This window comes from Colossoma macropomum, unplaced genomic scaffold, assembly GCF_904425465.1.
Source record: "Colossoma macropomum unplaced genomic scaffold, Colossoma_macropomum, whole genome shotgun sequence".
NCBI lineage: Eukaryota > Metazoa > Chordata > Actinopteri > Characiformes > Serrasalmidae > Colossoma > Colossoma macropomum.
Genome location: NW_023494806.1, coordinates 22,369,420 through 22,396,513, shown reverse-complemented (window position 1 = coordinate 22,396,513; position 27,094 = coordinate 22,369,420). Strand labels below are relative to the sequence as shown.

Genomic DNA, 27,094 nt, shown 5'->3' with positions numbered 1-27,094 from the left:
GTTCACTGTCTCTCGTTGCAGATTTAACTTGCCAGGACACCAACTGCATTGCTTATAAATGCGAATAACGCATCGTTGCTATGTGACCTGCAGTCCGCACGGCAATTCTCAGTCGTTGCGAAACAGGGCTTTCGCGATATGCTGCACACGTCCCGAAGATATTTTACTGACACAGCGACCCCCCCCCCTCCTCTCTACAACGAGAGCAGAACCAAAGTTATAGTCACTAAAACGGGTAGGACGGCTGTAACATGTGCTGCGTGGACATCCGCTGCCACTGGATCTTATTTCACCGTAACTGTGCATTTTATCGCAGATGAGTGGCAGCAGCGTCTCATGTGCTCCAAAGGCAGTGAATGAGAGCCTTCGAGTTCACTTGCCACATCACTTCCATTTGATTTATTAATAAAAGATACTGGAAGTAAATTCATTATGGATCATTACAAATACTTTGCTTTAAAAGTACCAAGTCCTCACACACTGAGAAAACAGAAATGATGTATAGAAAAAAAAAAGATGCATCGAGATGCATCGATAATCATTTTATAATCGCATCGCAGCCCTCTAAATCATAAACGAATTGAATCGTGAGGTGCCTAGAGATTGCCACCCCCAATGCTTTGTGTAGGAACAAAGTTGAAACGGAGCTGAGAAATGTGGAGTACGCGACAACTACAGACATGTGGCCTCACTATTCACTTCATAAGTGAAGATTTTGAATTAAAGAGTCATTGTCTACAGACGTCATACTTTCCTTTTGACCATATGGGAGAGAACATCGCTACTGGAATGAAAGATGCTTTGGCCAGATGGGGTCTGAATGAAGAGGGGCAAGTGTGTTATAACAGATAACACGTCCAACATGATAAAGGGAGTCAAAATAAACGAGTGGACCAGGCTACAGTGTTTTGGCCACAGACTCCATCTTGTGATCGCTAAGTGTCACATCAAATAACATTTATAAATTTCTCTCCCTCCCTCTGAGTAACATTAAGAAGAAAATCATTATTTAGAAGAAATCATATTCTGATTATACTAACTCGATCATTTTTTGTAGTATCAATCTGTATGCAATCAGGATTGATTACAGAAGTAATGTCATTGTACTTAAAAAAGAACATGTTGTAGTTATTCAGTTACTTTAGGATTACGTTTTTGATTTGCCAGAATTACATTTTCATTCAGCAATGTCAAACAATCTCTCTATTAATTCTTAATTCACTGAGTATCCAAAACTGTATGAAAGCTGTTTCACTTTCATAGTCACAAGTGATTTGGAGAGGAAGACAATGGAGGCATACTTAAGACTACTATGTTCAGATAATTATGAAATGGAGAAAAAAAAAGTGTTAAAAACAGTGATTGTTTAGTGTGCACTTGATGTGGAAAAAACAAACATTTGATGTTATTCTTAAGCTTATGTGATAATTTATATTTTTATTCATTGTAGCCTTTTAATAAAACTAAAAACGACATAATCGCAATATTATGCAGCACATTCGCAATTACATAATTTCCCCATATCATTCAGCCCTAGCTACTTCGGTAAAATGTCTGTATTTTTATTAATTTTACTCCACTTGTTACCCTGCAGAAAAAAATGTTATTTCTCTCCTTATAGCTAGTCCAGGTAGATGTACTACTGTTTCTACATTTAAGAAATGTTTATCTGCCCACAATCCCCATTGCTGCATCCGTACCATCACATATATGTTGCAACAGCCCCAACTACATCCACTCGAGCATGGCCAATAATCCTTTCCTGGACTGCCAACATTATGCCAACTCGCAAAGTTCTGCCAATAAAGCGGAATCTTAGACAGCTTAAATAGACATTGATTTAGACATACGGTATTGGTATAGAACATGTATGTTACGTGCAAGTTTAAAAAGGCACTTCATACTCACAAACCTCATTTATACGGTTCTATAAGGAAAGAACCAAAAGTGTTTTTCTATGGCATTGCTCCAAAGAACTCATATTTGGCACCTTTATTTTTTAAGAGTGTTGATGTTCTGAAAGTCCTGATATGTATGATATGCTCAGAAAAGTGCATTAACTTATATTGATGATGATAACACGCTGTCATACTTTCAGCTTCTGACTTTAATCTGTCCTGACAGTGCTCTCTTCTTCTGGGGGATTGCTAAAATGCCTGCCAAACAACACTGGACAATGGCCTGCAACATAAACAACTATGCAAGGTAAAATATATCTTAGTAAACAAAATATTTAGTGTGAATGTTTTGGAGAGACATTTCGCCAGTGAGTGGTACATCAAGAGGGGATTACTCAGAGGTGAAGGGAGGGAGACAAAAGAACTCAGTGAGTATGAAAAATCACAGGGACAGGGTCTAAAAACTTTCCACAGGTATTATTCTCCATTACATGCACTGCCAAGAAGCTAACAAGAGAGCACCATGATGTAAAGAGATGTGACAGAATTTTACATCAAAAGTGTTCTTTCAGAATCCCTTAGAATCCCTCAGAACTCCCTCAGAGCTCATTTACATGCTAGGGATGGACCAGTATTAACTATATGTTAAGCCTGATTAAATCCCAATACTTTCTTAAAGCTATTTACCTCACTGTGTTGTATTTTTGACACTGCTGTAGGAGCAACATAGGCATTATCCACAGCTTCCAGCAGTGAGGCATATTTTCAGAAGTTGATCATTGATTTAAATGTCTTCATTGTGGAATTACTTAAAGTGGAAAATGAAAACAGACAAACAGCTACTTTCAGAACTGACATAAAGGAGTAGGCTACTTCACGTTAGACTTAGTGATACATTGATAATGCTATTAATGATCTTGCCAGGCATACACTGTCCGATTTTAGCTTGTTTTAAAACACACACAAACACTACCCCAATATGAATGGAGATACTTAGGCTAGCAAAAGAAAGGAGGGGAAATCAACACTTGCTACCAAATTCTGTATGTGACCGAATAGAACTGCAAGATATGAACATTAATACAGTAATTTTTTAAAACTGTGTTTGTAAAACAAGCTGCAGAGAGAGTGTATTGTCCAACCATGTACATCACTGCCTGATTTTAGTATCAGGGCACAGTGTGGCATGAGTTAGCATAGCTGCTGTAGCACAGTTTCTCAGCATTTTTGCTCTGCACTCAGGGGTGCAGTGTGTTGTTTTGAATGAAATAGCATAATAGAAAATTATATAGACAGATACAGACAGATGTGTCTTTAGTGGCTGTTTCTCATGTCGTAGGTCAATCGTTTTCATACAATGTATGAGCATATAAATTATAGGCTTTGGTCGTACGCAATGGTCTGTTCAAACGTACAGTTTGAGTTGTCACTAAGACCCAAGATTTCTAAAATCATACACTGTGTAACTGGCTTTGGAGGACATTCAACTACAGCTCAACCAGCCATTCAAAAGACACCAACAAGACGTTAAACTCCACGAGTGAGCTCCTCAGATGCATTAGCCTAGTATGTGATTCCTGCTTTCACTGTGCTACAGAGACTGTTGTTGAAAGAGACAGATCATGAGCGGGGATCAAAACTATGAAACATACTTTAGCTGTACAGACGCGCTTCTCTGACATGGAACAAAACCCGCTCTTCTCCACTGCAAGGTAACTAGTGTAGCATAGCTAGCTAATGCAAATCATTTAAAATCAACTAGATTTTAATAATTTAACAGTTACGGTACATTGCACTAATTTACACTAACAACTACTTCATTCTAAGTAGCTAGGTTACTTGTTATGTATCTGACTCGGTATCAGGAAGTACTTAACATGTACTCACACTCTGTCTGAAAAAACTGTTATCGATGCATCCCTAGTTAGACCTATTTGAAATATGACAGTAACATATAACAAGTACAACACTATAAAAGGGTAATTTCAAAACAGTAGTCCAAGAGGTATCAGTTCAGAACGTTATTCACATACCATAAATACGTTTTTAAGGCAGCCTTTTAATGTAACTATTAGCCAAAATCATATTACACATTAAACTTAATATGAAAATACGTGAAAATTTAAAAAAAGGTAAACAAAAAAAAACCCAAAACTTGTCAATTGAAGTGATTTTACTGCAGCTTTTTAAAAAATAATTAGCATATTTTACTTAAATAGGACAGATTTTATGTTAATGTTAATGCAGTTTCCATATTTCAAATGTTAATGAAAATGAGGATTAATGATTAAAAACGCTGTTTGTTTCTTTCACTTTCCTGTGCTGATCAGTGCAGATATGTTTAAACAGTCTGAGCAGCAGCAGATCAACACTGAAAACATCAGCCATAGGAACCTATTCACACAGAGGCATCAAATAATCAAATAACCGATGCGAATATTTAAAAAAAATTGGTATAAATATCTGCCGATGCCTGTACCAAAACATTTGTAAAATATGAAAATTGGGACTGCATTCATATGGATTATGTGTGGAATATGTTTTTGATACCATTGTGCATTGCTACTGAAAATACATGATTTTATCTGTAGTCAGATGTTTTAGGCCAGTGTGTCCCAAATTTGGGTTTCAGACAAGAGCATAACTTTCAGCACATCATTACAACAAGCACTAACTTTTAGCTGCTTGTTGGACCACAACAGCAAAAAACTTCAGTGATAATGTTCCATGAATGGCTTTGCTCAGGTAATAATTTACATAAAGACTTTAACTTAACCAGCACTTTCCATTTTATTGACTCCATCAATTACAAAAGCAAATGTGGGCTAATCTTTCAACACAGTCAGTTTGCATTTGTGCTTTTCTTGCCAGTGGCAGAAGGGGTCAGGAGGTCATTAGGGTATGATATTATTGGTGTGTCCTCATGCAGATAATGCACTGTATTGTTTAGGGAGTGGGGAACAGCACTGAGGAACTCCTCTCAGCAGGAAGCAATGAGCTGTAATAACAGAGCTATGAGGAGCAGACAGTCATTGGCATTGTGACCTGGAAGTCACCATTCCCACACATCAAAGTGGGAAACACACATTTGATCCAGCCCTCAAATTACATGAGACCTGAGTACAGAGGATCCCATAGGAAAAATCTGACCACGGACATGTTAGCAAGTACACATTAGTGACTGAAATGTATGTGGAAGGGGATGGTGGGGGTATATCCCAGAGCAGGATTGAGTGACTTTATAGTCAGGATGTGAACAGTCTTAGCCAACCAGATTATTTTTGCTGATTGATTGTGCATGTATGTTTAATGGTGCAAAAGAGTCAACAAGTCATCACTGCCTCGACAAATTATAATGCAGATTTTTAAAGTAGACACATTCGGTCTATAGACTTAGGAATTTCATCACTGCAATTCTCTCTACCATAGTTTTTACAGTAAAAAAAGCACTTATATGTACGGCTGGGTCAATAAGCAATTTCGAAAAATTAATAAATTAGCACAAAATTGAATGGAAACAATACTATTTTTTTCAGACTGAGTAGGAGTACATGCTTTTTGGAACTTGCAATACCACTACCGATTCCATAATGAGAAACCTACTTAAAATTAAGTAGTTGTAAGTGTAGCTTTTAATGTAAATAAGTGCAGTGTCCCTGAACAGTTAAATCGTTAAAATCTTTTATTTTTTTTTATAAATTTTATAAACCTTATATTAGTTACCTTTGATCAAGCATTCACATCCAATGCTAGGGCATCAGAGCTTTCTTGTGGAATTTTACATCTTGTTGGAGTCTTCTGACTGGCTGGTTGAGCTGTAGTTGAATGTCCTCTACAGCCAGGTATACACTGTGCAATTTTAGCAACCTCATTCTTCAGTAATTAACTCTATGTTTAAACAAACCATCATGTACAGAAAAAGCCTACAGTTTATCTGCTCACACTGTGCGAAAACGCTTAGTCTAATTAACATGCTGGAACATGGGTGCTCACACTACATGTGAACCACAACCCCACAGATAGCTGTCTCTGTGGACAATTTCCAGTTCATTCTTTCAATCAAAACAACTTGGTGCACATCCAAGTACTGAGCAAAAATGCTGAGAAACTGTGCGACAGCAGCTTTAGTAACTAGTGGCACATTGTTGCCTGAAACTATAGCAAGGCAGTGATGACCATCGGTAGAAAACAGTCTCTCTACAATCTAATTTACAAAGACAGTTCAATAAGTCAACATATGAACATTTATACATATGAACATTTATACCATGCAGTTCCGTTCAGTCAAACAGAGTAAAGTCTGCTTGTACGGACTTAAGTCCTGCAAATGTCTCTTCGGCTTTCGTTTTGTTAGCCTTCATGTGTTCACACATGTAGGGGAAGTGTTTGTGATTGTGTGTGTGCTTTACAACAGGCCAAAATCAGATTGTGTATGCCTGGTGGGAAACTGCCAAGGCAGAATGTTTAAAATGACCACAACTTTGCCTCTGATTGCCATGGTGTCAGCAACACTTCGCTGTTTATGTAGCCCCTCGTTCACTGCTAGCTTGAGTTAACTGTTCATTAGCATCAGCAGCACACACTAGGCTTACATCTCATGGTATCAGGTGGTATTGGATGTTGGTATCAGTACATTTTTTCACAAATATGAGTATGAATAAATGAGCATGGTATCAGACAGATAGCCGATACCAGTATCAGTATCGATGCATCCCAAATTTTCATTATTTATCTACGGCAGTTTCCATCTGCACCAAAAGGGATCAAAAAAGCCTTCACAGAGTCTGAGTTTTACACAAAAAAAGTACACATTAATAATAAAGCCATCTTACGCATCAGAGCAATCATGACTTGTTCACTCCTTTTAATGCTTGGAGATCTGAGCTGAAGGAGGGCCTCAAACTCCATCACAGACAGAGCTCTGCTTTGTGGAGTTTCACCTGTAAATTTGTGTTTAACTTGGTTTTTTTAGCAGAATGGGCTGCATTTGAGTCACATTGGCTGGAAAAATGAAAATATAAATGATAACTTCCCTGCTGCTACTACTCAATGGATCCATTACTTCATCCTCTTCATCTTCTGTGTGCGAATGTTTATAAATATTGACTGTGTTCTCTGCAAAGGATGTGTTAAATTATTTTCACGTATAAAAATCAACAAAACGTCATTTGAACAGGCATGTTCATACTTTTGCCTGAGACTGAATATGGATCAGTATTTGAGTATTACAAAATCATTAGCATGTTGCTCTTTTGGGATTTGTGCAAAATCAGAAACCTTTGTCAATGCTTTGGGCCAATTAAATAAATTTTATTAAATTCTGTTCATTTCATTCCATTTTATTTTATTGTATAGTGCTTATTTACAACAGACATTCACAGAGAAACTAGTTTCACAAAAATCTAGAGTTTTGATGAGCAAGCAAGGTGACCAGCACAAAAACTCCCAAAGAGCATGAAGAACCAATACTCAAACTGGGAATCCAGCCTCCTCATTAATCTAAATTGGCCTGCTCTCATAAAAATGAGAGAAGTCAGACAGTCTTGTTTCTCTACACGCAGGCCATGTCCTTTATACACGGCACCCTGAGTGGACTACTCCTGTGGAACAGGGCTCAGTGTATGACCTTGACACCCAAGGAATGCCTGGGAATGAGTTGAGTAACAGCATGCGAGGCTTAACGAATCAATGAGCACTCATCAAATTAGGAGCTGCATTGTTCACCGAAAGCACAAAGCTGACTGGTAAGACCCCCTATTTACCACGGGAATGCAGACGAGTGTTTTGGGTTGGTGGAGCTGGAGTAGGGTCAGGTTTTGGGTGTTCAGCACAAATTTGTTGAAATTAGAGATGGATTGTGAGAACTAATTTGGAGCTTGTAGATATTTGTGCATGAACATGAAGCAAGAGAAGCTACATGAATGCAAGATGAAGTAATTAGCTTGCTCTTTTGCTTACTGGTGCCAGGTCCCCTAAATTCATTCAGTGTTCTTAGCTTGTTATCTGATTAACAACAAATTATGCCTCCTAAAGTGATGAACAGTAAATATAGGTGTGAGGCTATTTACTTCATTACCATTGAGGATACTAATAATGATGATGAGCGAATGACATGAATGATCTAAAAGCTATATCCTGCTTTTTTGTGACTTTACAGCTACTTTTAACACTATTAAATTCCTAATAACAAAATATGGTGAAAAACATTTAATTTATCCTGTTGTAATATACGATAAATATTGAAAAGGTCTTTAACAGCATACTAAAAAGGTCAGATTACATCACTTTTAAGTGTTATTGTCTTGTCAGCACATGAATTCTGCAAAGCACTTCTTTTGAGGATTGGTCAAAAAATAGTCCTCAAAAGAAGTATCTGCCAGAATTCGTCACTCATCTGTGTCTGCAAAGAAGGTCCCCCTGCCAAAAACTCAAGGTTGAGGAATTTTTAATTAAGCCATCACACTGTGGTCCCTGAGAGCACAGCTGTAAACAGACCAAGCACTGTCTTCCACGAGAACCAACACAATGTCCACAGTATCAGCTGAGCTCCAGCCTAAAAGGGCTGACCTAATCACTTCTTTGTCTATAAAGACACAAACAAGCAACACACAAAAAAAAGAAAGATGGTGATGTGGGGTCTCAGAGCAGTTCCTTAAAAATAAGCTCTGCTTTTCTTCTGTTATGCCAGTACTAGAACTGCCCCCCAACTAAGTTAACCTGATTTTTGACCAAATGTCATCCTTCCAAAAAAGGCTAATGAATAAATAAATCATTGGAAAACACTGACGTTTGTGCCTTAGATGGAAGTTTCATTTCACTATATGTTACTGAGAATGTTTTTAGTACACTTTCAAAGTACAGCTTTACAGGAAAGTCTACCCTCTTACAATGCCCCCGGAAAGTTGTTTCCAGTCATAAAATATAACGGGAAGAACCTAAAACAGTTAGACAGATTAACATTTCAAAACATATTTGAAATGAGCGGTAAAATCTGACAAAAATCACATATATTGTTTGTGGTGATTGGCTTAATTAATGCTTATTTAATAATATATAATGCATAATGCATGTATTTTTCTGGTTATTCTGGTTACAACACAAGCACATGTCTCCACAAGAGAGCTTTTCCCACTTCCAGCTTCCAATGCCAGGTGACTAGCTGCTTTTATTGAAGTGTGGAACTATTCGTAATCGACCGCCATGTTACGAGTGTTCGAGCTATCACATTTATATTTCAACCAGTGAACTGTCTCCTCCTCCTTCATAATGGCTCAGCAAGACAATGTTTTACGCACAGCAGAACAACACCTAAACTTGCATGGAGATTCACTAGCTACATAGTCCAAACTTTCATTTGCAGAAATATCTACAGTTTGAACTATTCACTAATTAAACAAAGCAAAGAAGGTAAATATGAATAGAGAAGTAAATAGATGGAATTACTTAACTGGCAGAGTCTTTATCAACCAATAATGCTACAATTGATTAGTTAACTTGGCTCCTTAAAGGAGACAGCCTAGGTTTATACACTGCTTAAGGCGGAAAAAAACCCTAGTGCTCTTTCAAAGAGCATTCCATACCTGCTATTTACATAGCAGAGACAAGGTCAGGTGAGTAGAGATTTGAATAACACCCATAGATAATAACACACTCAATAGAATTTGGACAGCAGCACAGCCTGAGAAGAGCACATGTTTGCATGTTACCTAGAAGCTGTCAGTACACCAATCAAAATAGTCTTGGAAACCTTATGTTACCACTAAGAGCAAGATGGTGAAAACCCTGTAGAGAAAGCTTTCGTCAGTCCAGCTGAGAATGTCACAATGCACGCTAATTTCAATAAACAAACTACACTGAATGCAGGTACACGTCTCCTGTGGGCCGCTTTAAATAAGGGCACAAAAAGGTGATCTTTTTCCAGTAAACACATATTAACGTCTGTTCTCTCTCAGAGCAGAAAGCGCCAAAACAGCACAACAGGAGGCGTTATCAGCATGGAAACTCTTTTACAGAGACATACCTGTCTTTATTTGTAAAAACAGAAACATGAGAAGCGCATTATAGGCTTTAGTAGAAAGCTAGGCTTCGCTGTACATTTTCCATGTAGCTAAGGACTAAAGTCCTGACAGACTACAATAAGTTCAATAGTATCTGACTAGCTATGAGCCATCAGGTAAACACCCAGCCTCCTACCTCGTAATGAAGAGGTACCCTGAAAAGGGGTAGGTTCAGTTTGTTACCTTTTGTTAGGGCTTCAGCTCTCTAACCCATCGGATAGACTTGCTCAAACTTGAAAACAGAGCTGTGCACAAGTACTTGAGTAGTCTGTTAACCATTCCAGATGCCAGTATCCAAATACTTAAACCTTTCTGAGTATTTTTTTTATGTTCAGTCAGGAAGAGAGGAAGAAAATATACAGGCCATCAATGCAGCCAATAGGTTTAAATAGGGCTATGAACTGTGAAATGTTTGCTCAGATTTGCAATTACATATAATGTTACTTTGCTAAACAACTGCCTTAACATGAGTGTGCTGCCTAGGATGTGTTGTCAAGGACATGACTAAGAAATCTGAGGTTGAATGTGGCTGTATTATTAGCTAGGCTACCTCCTAGACTTCTCTCTGTATCAGTGAAGTAATTTGTAAACAGGCATAAAGCTTTCATTTGCTTCATATGAGACTAAGTCTTTAACGTTGTCTTCCTCGGCTTTTGGTTCTACATATTGCATTAAAATAATCCACTATAGCATTTGACACACCACCATGTCTTTCAGCTGTATTTCAAAAGATAACTCTAACCCTCATGATGATTGCCATGTCCACCAACAAATTAGAAGCTTGGCCACAACATCTGGAGATGACAGGGCTGAAAGTTAAGAGTTTCAGACTGTTAGGGCAGAAGTGTGGTGTTAAACCTCAGACAGTGGTATGAATCCATGCTGAATCTTTCAATTTCTTCAACCCCTCAGTGTTTAATTGGAGACTATTTCTCAGACATCTGAAGGGTATAATACTACAAACCATGTGTTCCAAGTATTACCACAACCAGTGGTAATACTCTATTGAATAGAGGCAAGCCTCTACTTACTAGAAAATAAATGGTTCAAAGAGCAAAACAAGTGTAATCAAGGGTAGCAAGAGGAAACAATTAACTGCTTTAGCGCAGTGCAAAGAGATCATTTAAGAAAAATGAACCTTCAGTTTGAGGTTTGTCAAACCCAAGTTGATTTAAAAATGTGACCAATGTGTACAAAACAGTAGCATAAACCTGTTGAGAGCTACTTTTACATGTTCCCCCAAGACGATTATTTATGTTCATACGGAGCATGAGGAGTTCAAATGGAACAATACTGAAACTCTTTATAGTAACAATGCGGAAAAGAAAGGAAGGTTGGTTCACATTTTTGTTTTAGGATGAAATGCAATGCAAAGAGTAGAGAGTCCTGGACCTAACTCTACTTAGACTAAGTATTACTACTTAACCCGGATTCTACTGTTTAGCATGGTATAAACATGGTATACCCAAAGGGACGTCGAGTCTGAGGCCAGCCGACATAGAGCTAATAGTACTGGGGTAATTTGAACAGGCCAGCTGGGTGTAGGAGGCAGAACCAAGTGAAACCTGAGGAGGCTGGTGGCTACTGGGTTAAGTCATTCAAATAAACCTAGCTTCCCACAGCACTTACAGTGTGCCTGCCTTTAAACTAGGGCTCTCTAAACTAAGGTAACTCAATTAAACTTGATTATTTGATTAAAAATCAATTAAAATGTATGCTTTTTGAATTTGCAACGATTAGTTGATAGCTTGCATGATGATACTGCATATTTTAAAATCTCTTTCTGCTCTCCGACAGTAAGAAACTGATCAAGTAATTTCGAACTATGTTTAATTAAAGCACTTAAGGTAAGTATCAAAAGGATAGGCTATCCTGCTCACTCTTCTAGCCCCTTTTGAACATTTTTCCTCTTTAAAACATGAAAGCTAACCATCTTTCCAGAAATGTTATAACTCTTTCATCTGTAAAATAATTACAAAAACATAGAACAACAGAGTGCCAAGTTTCTCCCAAGTTCATGAAAAGTTGTTTTATAATAACGCAGTGCTGAAAACCAAGCAACTTTAGGCAGTGATTTTTCTTTGCACTCACAGACTCACAATCATAATGAAAGCAGCATTACATATAATTTACTTAATTTAGAAGAAATTATTATGCTTGTAGCTCTGCTGCCTTGCACGACTGGCTGCACGAAACTGAACACACCCTAAAAAGCTTTAACTGAATGGCTTCTTCCTCACACCACAGGATTTAGTTTATCTCTTTTTTGAGAAATATTTATTTTTGGACCTGCCTGTTCCTGCCCAAAATTTGAACGCTGAAGTGCACCAACTCTATTTACACCCCAAGTGCATTCCATTCCCTGGTGAACTTAAATGACTGCTGGGGAGGATTTCTCCTTTGACTGTTTTTCTCAACTCTATTCAAATCTTCAATAGGAGGCAAGAATCGTGGTACAAAAAGCACCACTTTTGAGGTTAACAACTCACTGGGTTCCCTGCTTGGTTGCAGTCTCTTGCTCACCATCTCATGTCTTCAGAGCACTCCACCATAAAGGGCTATCAAAACACTCAATTATGGCAGGCCTCGTCAAGCAAGAAGTTCCTTGTGCTTCCCGGGGCAATCTTTTCAGAGCAAGGTTCAAAAGCAGCACATTTGAACGAGTTCTGCGCAGTACCTCTAGTGGCACAGGCCCAAATCCACAGTGCCTGCTGTGAATCACGCTGCATGGGAACGGTATAGATGTCTGAAAACAGAAGGGGCGTCATTCATCCACTCCTACAGAGAGTTATGTTCTCAGATCTCATTAACAGTATGGATCCATCAGCCTTTACATTTTACTGCTGTAACATGTCCTTTTCTCATGGTTTCTCATTTGGTTTACAAACTAAAAACCACCAGAATCAAAGATGAATTCCTTTTCTTTATATGTAAGTTTTGTAATAAGGCATTTCATTTGAAAAAACATTTACTTTTCTTAATGTAATGTTTAGGAACAATCCCTAGAGCATTAAATATGTGAAACATTTGAGTGATAAGCATGAACACATTATTCAAACCAGGAATCATCAGCAATTATAAAAGGTAGTTATGCAAACATGCCTTTATCTGCAGTAGACAAGTTAAAACTGACAAAGTACACACCTAAGATGTACAGTAGCTTTTGTAGACACTAAACAATATCAAGCTGTCACAACAGGTTAGCTATTTTGTTCAGAAAACTGGGCTTTCCCGCCCATCTTTTCAAGCATGAAAGGCACGGAATTAAGCTTGCAAAAACGGTGACCATGGAAGAAAAGGCTTAACATCATAAAAACAAAAAGGCCTCTGTGAGAGGTCAGAAAAATTTGCCACGTGAGAGTTTTCTTATGCAGGGTAACCCCAGCAGCTGATGGAAGGTACTTTTCACTTGAATTATATCTTCATGTTTAGACGTGTCGTCCCTCAAATGCAAAGCAAAGACCGCTTGGTCATGGCAAAGAAGAGTTTCAGAAAGGAATCTGAGGTTATATCATAACTATAAAAGCCTATCAATGAGAATATGTTGAAGAGAGAGGATGTTCATCTGAATATGTAGATAACATCTGCAGGATATAGGTAACATAACCTTATTGCATTTATATTGATACATATTACAACTGCAATGTACTAAAACAAAACAGATTCTTGATGCATTATTTTAACCATGATTATTTACATTTGATATGAACGCCTCAATTTATTCATCTGTGATTGGTCAGGATGCTCAACGCACACAATAAAACACACACATTGTAGAGGTCATTTAAATTGTAGGCTGATGCCAATATCCGATAATTTTCATGTACACGTCTGATGATACTGATATTTTTATAGAATGCAGAAGTTGGGACTAGATCCACCTAGATAAATACGAAAGAGACAGCATTTATTTCTGTACAATTACAACTGCAGTAAAATGAATGAAATGCATACATTTCTGCACAGTAATCCTGCATTGCTTAAACATTCTGCTCTTGCAGAGTATAAAAAATACATCAAATACTGGTTTGAAATATTAGGTCAAATCTAAACATGTGCTAATTTTTTCTAAGCTTTGTTTATCTGTTTATATTAGTATGATATGACTGATATTCAAAATCAACGTGTAACATAATTCATTGGTAAGAAGCTCATTTGTGTATTGCAGACTGCAATATCAGTATTGTGAAGGTCGATACTGCAAAAATGATTTAAAACCCTGATTGACTATTCACAGGCCCATCTGTACAAACTTCTGTGCACCAGTTTTAATCTATTTAATAAACACAGTTCCCCACTCTGCTATTACAAGTCTTTTAGAGCAAGACATAGTTGTTGGATTACAAAAATGAGTGTGAAGTTCACAGTATCACATGTTTATAAGGTATTCAGCAATTTTCTTTTAAGCATCTAGAAGCTAGAAAGCCAGATATCCTCAAGTATTTGCCAGCACATACCACTTAATTTCCCAGGAGTCCGTTTTAGTCATAGCCCTCTTTTAAAAATCACCTAACACTACAAGTCACAAAAATAATAACTTGAAGCAGGTCTGCACGGGACTGTTTTTTCTCTGTCCCGTTCCCATCTGCTCCCGCAAGATTTCATCCCGCTCCTGCAGAAAATTGGAATCATCTGTCCCGCTCCTGCCTGCAACTTAAACGCTTTGGCCTGCTCCTGCACATGCAGTTCCGTCAAGATGAACCAACATCCAATATTTGATAATAAGTCTATTCAGAAATACATTATTCTCTGTTGACATAACAAGGTAGTCATGGTCATCAGGCTCACTGTGAAGTAATGTCATTTATTCCCAGTAAACACAAAGCAAGAATTAAACCACAGAATAGTTATTTTTGGTGTTTTGCTGGACTCAGCAGCTGTGGCACAGAAAATTAGTCCCACACCATACTATATTGTGGCGGGTCTCATAGGTCAAGCGGGAATCTGGCGGGAGTGCAGACTTTTAGTTTGAAGTTATTTTGCATGTCAGCTAGACAGCCCTTTCCCGCCATAGTAGACAATTCTTCACCACATTAAATGACAAGACACAAATCTCCCTGAAAATAGGCAGAAGTTTGGCTTGTGATATTAATGCAGCCCTAGCTTATAACCTGTATGACTTTGGAGCAACAAGACAACAAACTAAAAGTCTATTTTTAAAAGCTTGAAGTCAAAATCAATCTTCATAATGTCCCAAACATCCAGCTGTCTTGAGTATGCAGCTGGATGCCATCAGCTCTCAAAGCTAGGGGAGAGTGTGCACTTTGTGACAGCTTCCTAAAATGAGAAGGGGACATGGCAATTAGACAAAAGCCCGGCCTTCATTTCAACAGATGTCCCTGACAGGAGCTTCACTCATACAAATCAACCGCTCTGACTTCAAAGCTAAATAAGAAGCAGCAGGAATTCTGTTTTCCTGACAAAAGGGGCTTCACTCAAGCCTTTCTGGACACAATGACCGCAGCAAGTGGGCTCTGATGTCACAAAGATGGGTCGTTCACTTTAACTGCATGTCCAGCCACCTCAGTGACAGCCATTGTGTTCACCAATTCATAAAGTTTTGTGTAAGAACATAACAAATAACGCTGATGGGCTCCGTTTGGCAAAAACTGAAAAACTTCCAACATCTGCAGACCTTGGCCTTAAGACATTCTTTACTCAACAATGTAACTATGATACTGCGGCTAAATGGTGAAACCTAATACATTATTGAGGATGCCAACTTTCCATTCTTATGCAGTCGAACAAAACACTAAACTGCACAGACAACAATAAAGCCCTGGCATTAAATGGGCCAAAAAAGTGAAAGCAATGACACTAAAGAAGCATCGTCTGCAGGCTTGTCTGTGACTTGGTAAACCCAATCATGACGTCTTCTCTCACAGTAGTTTACTGTAATGTAGAGCAGGAAAATATTCTCTAAAAGTTTGATTTCAGACAATAGTAACAATATATAAACATATTAAAGACCTTTTTAATGCCTTAAAGCTTCAAAAAACTGTACTCCTCTTGAACCAAGATGTCAGATTTACTGTCTGTTTGAAAGAAACAGCAAACAAGGTTATTTCACCTGAGCTCTGTCTGGAAATTTGAGGATGTAACATACCTCTAGCCCTTTTCTTTAGCTTTAGAGTCACCAGTTTGTTGTTATGTAAAATCATAGACTGTATATACATCTTCAAGATATGTTAAGCAACCAAGAACAGCAAGAGTCAGACACACACAGTTTTTCCTTTAAACCTTTAGTTAATCATCCAACCAAAAAAGTGTATCAACCCCCCATTAAACATAAGACTGAAATAGCTCAATATCTGACTAAGCAGAACTGACTGAATGGTCTGTCGGGTTTTATTTGGCTTACCTACCTTGAAGTAACTTAAGTTCTTGATGATGTTTTATTAAATTTTCCTTTTTTTATTAAAAAATTGCAACAAAAACACTGGGAAAAAAGCATAATTTAAAATCAAGCACTGCTAACATTTGGACCCATTTTACAGATAATCTTGTAAATCTAGCAAGCTCTGAATGAACAGGTTGCTTAAAAGTCCTGCCAAATCTTTGATCGTCCAAATAATTGTTTCCTGGCCTGGTTCTAAGCCCATGGTAAAAGCTCTTACTTTCTACTGATTACGCTGAATGTAGTCACCGCTAGTTAATTACATCAGTGAAATGACATACAGAAGTACATTGTTTATATGAAACAAAAAAACACTCTTATTTTCACAGAATAAACAGAAACTGTTTTGATACAAGCTTTTACCCACAGCTGAGAATCTGATTCTAAAGGCCATTTTATAGTGGTTCATGCCTTTATCAGAACGTTTGAGTTCTAAGAGCTGTTAATTACATCCAAACTCAACATTGGCCATAATACACAATTGCTAAAAAAAACAAATGTTCTATATGTTGTGTTCCTTGTGAACGATTATTAGGTTATATTAGCTGTATCTGAAAAAAATAAAATCAGTGACACTATATCTGCTGTACTATCCTCAAATTCTTCAAATTGAGGTTACCCTCCAATAATATGTCCTTTTTAAAATTTAATAATAAATATAGAAAAAAGCAACATGGTTACATATTAACTATGAATATCTCTGTCTACATTAATATTTTAATGGTTTGGCAGTTAAACAATTCTTTTAATCTAAAGGAGGTCAAATAAGTCCATCAAGTCATCAAGACGTTTATAAGGCTAGGCATGACCCTAATAGGTTCACTAATGCACAGATGTGTTCAACAGTGCTGCACGACTAGTAACTTGAAAAGAAGTAGCATCAGGTTTCATTCATGTCTGATGAGCCATAATTATCCACTGCTAATTAATGCCACTCTCACGCAATGGGTGAGGTCCCAGTAAGAAGCTTGAAAAGATTTCAAACATATTCCGCAGATCATAGTGCAGTGAGCAAGCACAAACACGAGCTGATTTGTTTATACATAATGTTCACCTCTGGCAGAAATAAATGGGCTCAGTAAGTGACAAGGCGTAGACTAGGGATGTACAATTATACTGGAATCATACTGTTAAAAAAATATCAGTACTGGACAATCATTTTGTTTAATCTATATTTCAAACCAGTATTTGATGACATATTTGTTGCACTCCAGAATAGCAGAATGGTTAGGTAACGCTGGGCTACTGTGATAAAATGTCTGCATTTTACTGCATTTGTAACACTATAGAAATGTTATATATATATCCATAATGCTTATTCAGGTACATGCAGTGTCAATTTCTACATTTTGTAAAGGTTTATGTATCAGCATCTGTATCGGCATATATGTTCAAGAAAAAGATCAGATATCAGTATCTGCTCAGAATTTCCATATCAGTGCATCCATAGGTTAGACTTATCAAAATGCCAACTGTAGTATGAGTAATCTCAGCCCAACATTTCAAAACTTCAATCAAAATCATGTTGGGAAAGGCAATATAACAACATATTCAAGATCAAGATCAGGCAGACATCCTGACTTAGTAATGTGGACATAATTCATGTGTTGGGTCATATGTCTGGTCATATTACACACATTTAATCAGATCATTTAAATATTTGATCAAATTGATGTAGTATTAGATCTAAACACTGACTTTTGCACATGACAAAAACTACAAACCAGCAAGCAGGAAAAAATTATGTTAACCATATTTTTGCCATATCTCACAAAACAAAATTCATGGTTCAAAGATTACAGCGACAATTAGACGTCACTTGCAAAAAATATCAAACCACATCAAAACTCCCTCTTTAAAACGAATTCTTTGTAACAGGGCCTTGATACGTCTTCTACACCGAACAGGGAAGACTATCCATCCCTAAAGTCATGGTAGCAGGGTTGCAGTGACAGCAAGAAGGCAGATTAGATTTGCAAACAGTTCTAACCAAGCAGCAAAGTGGAAGTAATTTCCCCTGGATAAACAGCGAGCAGCAGGGTGGTTTTTATAGCTTGACGGCGAGCCAGAGGTGACAGTTCCCGTTACCGTAGGCTTGATCTTTGATCTCCATGTGCAGAGCCTTCTCAGCAAGGTGATAACTTAAGGCAGCCTCAAGCCATATGTCCCCTAGAGCCCAAACATACAACCTACTCGGGTGCTTGTGGTCACAAAGAATGAAAACACTGTCTGTAAACCAAGCATCTGACATGAGCTTAATGTTTTTTGGCCCTGCACTTTACTTAGGAACTGCTGATGCCCATTTTGGTCTCACAAAAACAGCCCTGAAGGACGTATGTTGCTAATAAACACCTTGCAGTGTGCTATGTGCAACTTCAGCTAGGAAGTTGAGAAGGAAAGGAACATCTGCAGTTCTCAGGTTTCAAAGACTTAATCATCCTGCTGTACAATCAAACAAGCAGCCTGAAGCAATTAACCATTTTAATGTACAGTTACTATGATGGAACACAAGGCTTTTTTCTTCCATCTTTCCACCACATCACACCACTTTCCTTCCATCTCTCTTAACAGCATGGCCACCCAGTGACTGGTACTATTGAGCAGAATCATACTTCTAAACACTGTTCTTCTTTCCGTCACTTTCTCACAAAACAGAAGCACTATGGAAGCTAAACAAAGGAAGATGTTTCATTTTCATTAATATGGTATTCAACTCCTTATTCATGTCCTTGATGAAAGCCGTTTACACAGCTTTTACACTAAAGATAGTGCTTTAAAAGTACCCATATCCTACATTTTTCATGTATTTTCTTTTTTTCCGCAAAGGTCCACTTGTGATGTTTGTGTGGGTTTATATACCAAAAACATAATTCATATTTACACAACCATTTTACAGCTTCTCTATATCCCTTACAACTAGAATGGGCGATACAACAATATTTATCAGCAGAGATAATTTACATCACGTTATGTCACAGTATGGGTTTCTGAGCATACTGTGGATATCATCAGTACTTTAAGAACAATGACCAACTGCATGTTTCAATACAAAGAGAGCATGATTAGTCTTGTTTAACTGGATTTAGTGCAGTGCAGTATGTAAAATGTTGAATAAAAATCACTGCATTCATAGAGAGTATTTTTAAATGTGGCACTAATTGTTCATTTTTCTGTTCTGATTTGCTGCCTTGTTCAAAAAGCTGTCTAGGCTGAAACACGCCTTATAACTTCAACGTGAATGGGTGAGGCTAAACTGCTGCATGACTAAGAGATATATGTAAATGTGTTGGTTTTCATGACATCCCACAAAGTCAATGAAAAACAGGCTTAGTTTCCATCTGGACTGTATGGATGATGGTACTTTTTAAAACTTTAACCATGTTTATATACTGCATAAAACTCCTTTTTTCTTAAAAAGTGAGAAAAAAAATGGTTTTACATAATATGGGCCTATAAAACCCCTGATAGCAGAAAATAATTCCCAGCATGGGAAAAGTGTTACTTCACTGAGACCAAAAGCGTCATACAACTGATGCTCTGTGGATGAGCCAATGTTCAGTCTAATCTTCCTCACAAAGTGCACCATCGCAGGTTCAATACAGCCAGTGCAACTTTGAACGTGGACTTTTTCCAGGCGTTCTACTGTGAGAAATAGGCTAAATTTGCAGAAGACAACACAAAATTGCCTCCTGTTGAAATCCTTGATGAAGGGATTCAAGAAAAGACATTCAAAAGGGAGAACACAGTCCCATGCTTCAGATGTGTGTAACAGAGGCCTCATTTCACAGGCGATGATATTTCTAACTTGCTGACAATCCCTTTCACCATCGCATATAATGATGCTTTTGTTTCAAAAGGGTCTCACACACTGTATTACAGTTTTTTTTTTCTGCCCAAGACAGAAAAATGGACTCGCCTAAACTGCGCGACAGCATATCTAACCAAGGTCTCAAAACAACAGGATCTTCATGGAAAACTGACTTCATAAAAAGATTACTAGTGGCAAATATGAAGCAAGTGTATTAGAGGAAAACTTCAGAGAGCTTTTTTTAGAGAAGCAGCAAAGAAAAGCCATGTTCTCTTACTCTCTATCATACTTACAAATCTCTTTAGCTGAAGGTCAGCATTGAGGACAAGTGAAAACTTCCTGACATTAGTGCAAGGAGGGGACAACCCTCAAAATTACATCCTCCCAAGGGATTAGAAGACTTTAGAAGAATTCCCAGGGCATTCAACTGGCAGTCATGCCTTTCATAACAATCCATTAGGAAATTTCTTCTTACACATGGGGACTTTTTCAAAATTTGCTGGTAGGGCTAGGCAATTAATTGATCATACTTTTATACCGTGATATGAGTTTTCAGGTTAAGTGGCATTTTCAGTGATATATTTGATAGCTATTGACCATGCTGATATCATGCCCACAAGCAGTTTATTTTTGTTTTTTAAATCCTATTTCGTCCTTTATTCATGGTATCGAGCACCTAGCAGTCAACTACAATGTATGTAATTTGCTGGGTGCTTCAGACTGTTTTGAAAGAGCAGCTTTAAAACCATGAAAACTAAATAGATTACATGCTTTCTTTTGTGAAATGTGCTAATTGATTACTTTTTACAATACTCTGAAAGGCTTTGTTTGGTCTCATTTTAAAGGGAAACTCCACTGATTCTTCAAAAATTCTGCAAAATGAAACTGTTAAGATATAAACAAAGTGATTCAGAACAGTTTGATATATAATGCACAGCTGCAGAGAAACTACCTAATTCAGAATTCTTCACAATGCTGCTGATAGGAACCAGACATCTGTAGAGTGTAAAGCTGCTAAAACCTTGATCACAGAAAGTTATGACAAGAAATGAAAATGTTGGAAGAAATGATGATATTCCCCTCTAAGAGTAGACAATTAAATAAAACAATCCAATAAAAATGTGTCAGTCAGGTTTATATCATTTTATATTTTTGACTCAAAGATTATCTGATACCGTGATAAATCCGGAAAATATCACGATATTAACTCGTCAATATACCGCCCAGCCCCAGCTCGCTCGCTCAAACAGCAGACCACACGCTTTCACTATTGTAATCCCCTGCTAGCCAGCAGAGCCTGAACTGTCCACAACAGAAGTCAACCGCGTTCCCAAAGCCCATAATCACAAACATGAGAACAGGTGGGTGAGAGAACCGAGAACCGGGAGAACAGAACAGAACAGCGGTCGGAAAGGTTGAAAACACGCTGTACTAATTAGGTTGACATTAGTTGGCTATCAAATGTCACCTGAAAGCCTCGGGAACTATCTTAGTGTGGACGTTGGCAGTCTGTTTTTCTGTCTCTCCTCATTTTTAAATTTTAACCGAATTCAGGCTGTGAAACTCGAGGCGCTAACAACAGCGCAGGACGGTTAAAGCTTAAAGCTAAACTCGACCAGATAAGGACAACCTGAGGACTTAAACTTACACGAAACGAGGCTGAACTTGGCTTCATAGTCGCCAGCTTCTTGTTCGAATTGTGCCGTTCCACCTTAAATGTTGCAGCAGTACTTATAACGCCTGAGGCACCAAAATGTAACTGCTGCACCATTTAAGGTGGAACGGGAAATTCGCATGAGACGTTAACTTCAGCTTCATAAATGCTACTGTAAGTAGTGTCTAATAATTGCGGAATTAAAAAGACCCTACACGCATTTTCAACGTTTAAAAACGACAAAAAGGTCACCACTTTACCTCTTCTTCTGTTTTGCAGTCTTGTCATGAAGTTGTCGTTTCAGGTTTCGCAGGTTTCTCACGCCAGGTAGCCTGTTTGGCACTGCTGAACTTCACAAATATGAAATAAAGTACTTTTTTGTATCGCGAGTGTAGATTTAGCTACTCTTAAAGTGTTTTTAAAAGACTGTATACATCTCTTTGCTCCGCAGCAGCTTGTTCAGTTTGTTGCATCGCAGCTCGCCTGAGAAGGCTCTGGCTGATCGCCTCACCGCCGGCGAAGCGTCCCGTCAGTGCGCATGCGCCCACGCCGGCTTTGAGCACAGTCAATCTGCAGCCTGACCAAACAGAATGACGTGCCAGTCGGCACAAACTCAGGTGCTCCACTACGTCCACCTTTCAGATGACCCTCAAAATGTCCAGGCCGTCAGTTACCTGAGCATTTTCAAACAGTACTTTATACTACATACAGCTCGAAAAATGCTTCCCAATATTCTTGTTTTTTCCTATATTTCTTGAATAAATTACGTCAAAGCCTTGAGTTTTTTGTCTCTAAAAGACCAAAAATGGTCTTAAAAAATTAGATATTTTTTCACCAAAAATGACTGAATAACAGGGTTGAAATCTCAGTAACAGAGTTGAAGCGAGTTACAGGGTTGAACATAGAGATCCTATTCCCCATTAAGCTGATATTAATGCAGTAGAAAACAGTATACAACAAAGAACTGAGAAGAAAGTTGAATAATTGTTTTAATCAAAATGTTTTCATTTAAATATTTATTTCAAACCATTTTCATTTTATTTTTATTTAAAATAAGTGAAGGTCAAAAACGTGAATCAGGCTTGCGAACTTATAAGCTAGCACTCAGGAGTGCTTAGCTTGGCAGGGTGCACATGTTGCATGCTAACTGCTAATAACCATATAGTTTACACATATTAAAACATATATATAAACATATATTCTTTCTTCTAACAATAATTTTGCTAAGAGTGTTGGATGGTCAAGCCACATCATTTTTGAGTGTAAATTGAGAAAACAGAATGAGAATACTGCACATTCCTGTATATATCATCATAAATGGATGTTACTTTTCTTTAGGAGGGGGAACAAGCCTGGGGTACACGGCTGCACAGGTTAAAATGACTTTTTTTAATTTATTACAGAAATTAATAGGGAAAAATATTTGAACATTAACTCTCTTGAAAATGAGTTCTTTTTCCCTTTAAAACACTGAATCTATTTGCGTGAGCACGAGAATGGCTAATAATCAAGCTAAATACAGTGACTTTGAATTTGCCCTTTAGGCCGCAGCGCTCAGTTCTACAAGACATTACAGCTAGTCAAACATTAACTCTCTTGAGAAGTCTGTGTCACCTTAAACTCCTGCTACAATTTCATGCAGTGGTACCAATAATAGGCACTCTTTATGGATGTTTCCATTAGTAGCGGCCTACACACTTAAACAAGATGGTTCTTCAAGGGTTCTTTAGTAAAGACAATGGTTCTATATAGAATAATTTCATGCCTAAATGGTTCTTAGCATGGTGGAATAGTTCTTCAGATTGATGGAGAATGTGTTCTGTGTGTTGTGTATACACAACAAAAAGGGTTCTTCACTTGTTACAAGCTTGACATCATAACAATAGCACAACCCCTTTTGGTGTCATATAAATCCATTCTCAAAAAGGTTCTATATAGAACCATATACAACACATTCTTCATCAATCAGAAGAAATATTTTGCCATGCAAAGAGCCATTGAATCATGAAATAATTCCCTTTACTGAAGAACCCTTGAAGAAGCATCTACTTAAGTGTGTAGTCTTTGAAAGTGACCCAACTAATCAAAATCAAAGAATTGTAAGTCAATGCTTAGTAGCAATGGCAGCTTGTTGCTGTATTAAGGGAGTGAGTGCAGTTAAGCACTATATCAGTGAATCTGACCGTAAGTTAAGCATGCTTTCATCTTCAAACAGCAGCATATGCTATGCAGGCTTATCAAGTATCATTTCTTTTGTTTACATGTGTTACATGCTTAATATCTTGTTTTCATATTAGTTTACTCTCTAAGTGTGGTTAAAACATTTTTTATAATAATCAATTTATGACTGTGTGCATGCTTTCACATGAAGGATTAATGGGGCTTATCTTCAGAGCAGTTGACTTCAAGGTGAACCGTTATAATCCTCAAGGGTAAGAACTCATGCACTTTAAACACAGTGTAATGACACAGATTACTTGTTTATTTTGTTTGTGATTTGTTTTCTTTATGTGATCAAGAAAGACCAGACTGACTGTAAGGGGTTCATTTTCAGATAGCGTTTTGTCAGGGGTTGTATGGTGTGATAAAGCAAAATGCAACTTTTTTACATATTCTTTCTCAAACTCTGTAGTTGCATTCTTAGAGTACTTTTTTACACAAATGAAATATTCAAAGTAGTAAAATTAAAGTGTTTTTTTTTATTAAAAGTGCTGACAACAGAGACGTTTTGATCAAGGATGACCTCTAGTGGCTGGTGAAGGTAGTGCTTGAAAAATCAAGCAGTGACTTACTGTTTATTCACTTATTTTACTAACTATATCTACTATTAGCATCTTAATAGAATCAAAGAAGAAAAAAACTATTTTAATAAACCAGATCATACAGACGCATATATATATATATATATATATATATATATATATATATATATATATATATATATATATATATATATAAACTGCAAAAAATATATATATTTGCTTGTCAAAGTATCTTAAATGCAATATAGGCAATACATCTTATATATATATATATATATATATATATATATATATATATATATATATACATATATATTGTTTACTATAGGATATTAAGTGGAATCATATATATGTATATATATATATATATATATATACATATATATGATTCCACTTAATATCCTATAGTAAACAATAATCATTGTATGATCTTATAAGAATCTATAGTAAATTAATACAATGACTACCACCTTTTCACCTTTTTTAAAAATAGTTCGTAAATAATAAATAAGTATTGATGTTTTTTCTTTCATTCATTTGAAGACTTTTTTGATTTATTTTTGTGGCAAAGTAACTGTATTCTGAATACTGCTTTTATTGAATATAACATGGACTGAATACAGATACTTAATTCCTATATCCTGAATAAATGTTACTTTACATCCCAACCCTGCACACTACAGCCCTTATAGTTTCTTATAATTCTACTGTTGGTGTTTAATGTAAAGACTTTGCTAAACAAGCCAAGTTATCTACTAGCCTTTGTTTATTTAATATCTAGTCAAAACGGCAGTTTTTATTTTAAGGAAATATTTCTGAGGAGATTAGATATAAGATAGTCCAATTGCATTAGGGGGAAAAGTCAAAGGAAAATAAATGAATAAAAACAGTTTAAAATTATTATTAAGTTTATTAAGTTATAGAGAAAATTACAGTGGGTAGCACTGTCGCCTCAGCAAGAAGGGCCTGGGTTCGATTCCTGGCTGGGCGATGAGGGTCCTTTCTGTGTGGAGTTTGCATGTTCTCCCCGCATCTGCGTGGGTTTCCTCCGGGTGCTTCGGTTTCCCCCCACAGTCCAAACACATGCAGTCAGGCCGAGTGAACACGCTAAATTGCCACCAGGTGTAAGTGTGTGTGGGAATGTATATGTCTGTGTGTCTGCCCTGAGATGGACTGGCGACCTGTCCAGGGTGTTTCCTGCCTTCCGCTCAATGTCCACTGGAATAGGCTCAAGCACCCCCCCCCACAGCTCAGGAGGATAAGCAGTTTAGAAAATATGTGTGTGTGTGTGTGTGTGTGTGTTATAGACAAAATTGGACTCCTAACAACCATGTCAGACCTGATAGACCACCAAAACGGTCACCATGAGATAGTACCTAAACTTTCATCTTTGAAAATCAAGCTCCTCTTTTGCTTCAGATCTGAAAAAAATCCACAGGTGTTTCTGTCCATCCTTCCACTGTGAGAAGACAACTCAACACTATGAGTCTGAAAGGATGTTTAGCTGTCAAGAAGCCTGCCAGCACAGTAAGATCATTTTCAGTAAGATCTTTGTTCAGGCCTACATGACAATTATAAGACAACTGGCAGCTACATGTGTGTATTGGATAAAAGGAACTGAATACCACTGCTCTGCTTATTAATGCATTTAACAATGTATCGTATGGAATAAGCTTTCACACTATGGTAGCTGATGAATGTGCAGGCCTTACACATTCAAAGAGATTGTAAACATAATGTAGACCATGTTGCACAAAAAAGTCTCAAAGTTCCTCTTATTGTTTATGAGTAATGACCATTATTCTGATGTCTCCCTACTGAAAACTGCAACATCATGCTTACTTGTGAATTCAGCCCATTCCTATCACGAGTGGAAAAAGTGAGAAATTAACAATAGTGTCATTTATAAACTAGTCCAGTTAATTTCTGAACCTGTGTTTTGTAAATATACTTCTATGTTGATAAGTTTGTTTTTTAGGCCAGGAGCCAGGTCCAGCACTCAAGATGTTCTCTGCTACAGTTTTTTCACTATTAATTCCTGTTAGTTTATGTCTTGGGCCATCTCAAGCTCATAATGAGCAACTCCAACTCAGGGGGTCTGTTCTAGGGGGCCCGAAACCCCCCTTTTGGGACAGGTTTCTGGACAAATTATGTAAATTGAAATATTGAGGCACTACGATAACCGGGTACAGAGGCATGACATTTGTCAGAAAGTATCCTGAAACAAAGGGGAACAATGGAAAATAAGATTCAGGGGTTCAGCACCATTCATTTTCAAAATATTATTATATTTCTCATCAAAAATTAATATTTATAGCAAAAAAATAATTTCCATCTAGAAAAGTTCTGAAATTCATAAGCTCCAATTCAAGCCCAAGATGTCCTCTCCATTTTCAAAATTATGCTTGTAGTGGCCCAAAGTCTCCCACTGTACCTCAAATTAGAGAAAATGCAGACAATAGTCTTTATATATACCTAGACCATGACTTAGTTTATTTTAGATTTGAGCGTTGCTGGT

General features: G+C 37.3%; 1 protein-coding gene across 1 annotated transcript in view; it reads right to left on the bottom strand.

Moving 5' to 3' along the window:
• kank1a (KN motif and ankyrin repeat domains 1a) overlaps positions 1 to 22,332 on the bottom strand; it is a 79,448-nt gene extending 57,116 nt beyond the window's left edge. The window contains exon 1 of the mRNA XM_036598795.1: positions 22,075 to 22,332. The gene's annotated coding sequence lies outside the window, so the exon portion shown is untranslated. The remainder of the gene's footprint in view (positions 1 to 22,074) is intronic.
• Between the last annotated feature and the right edge of the window lie 4,762 nt (positions 22,333 to 27,094).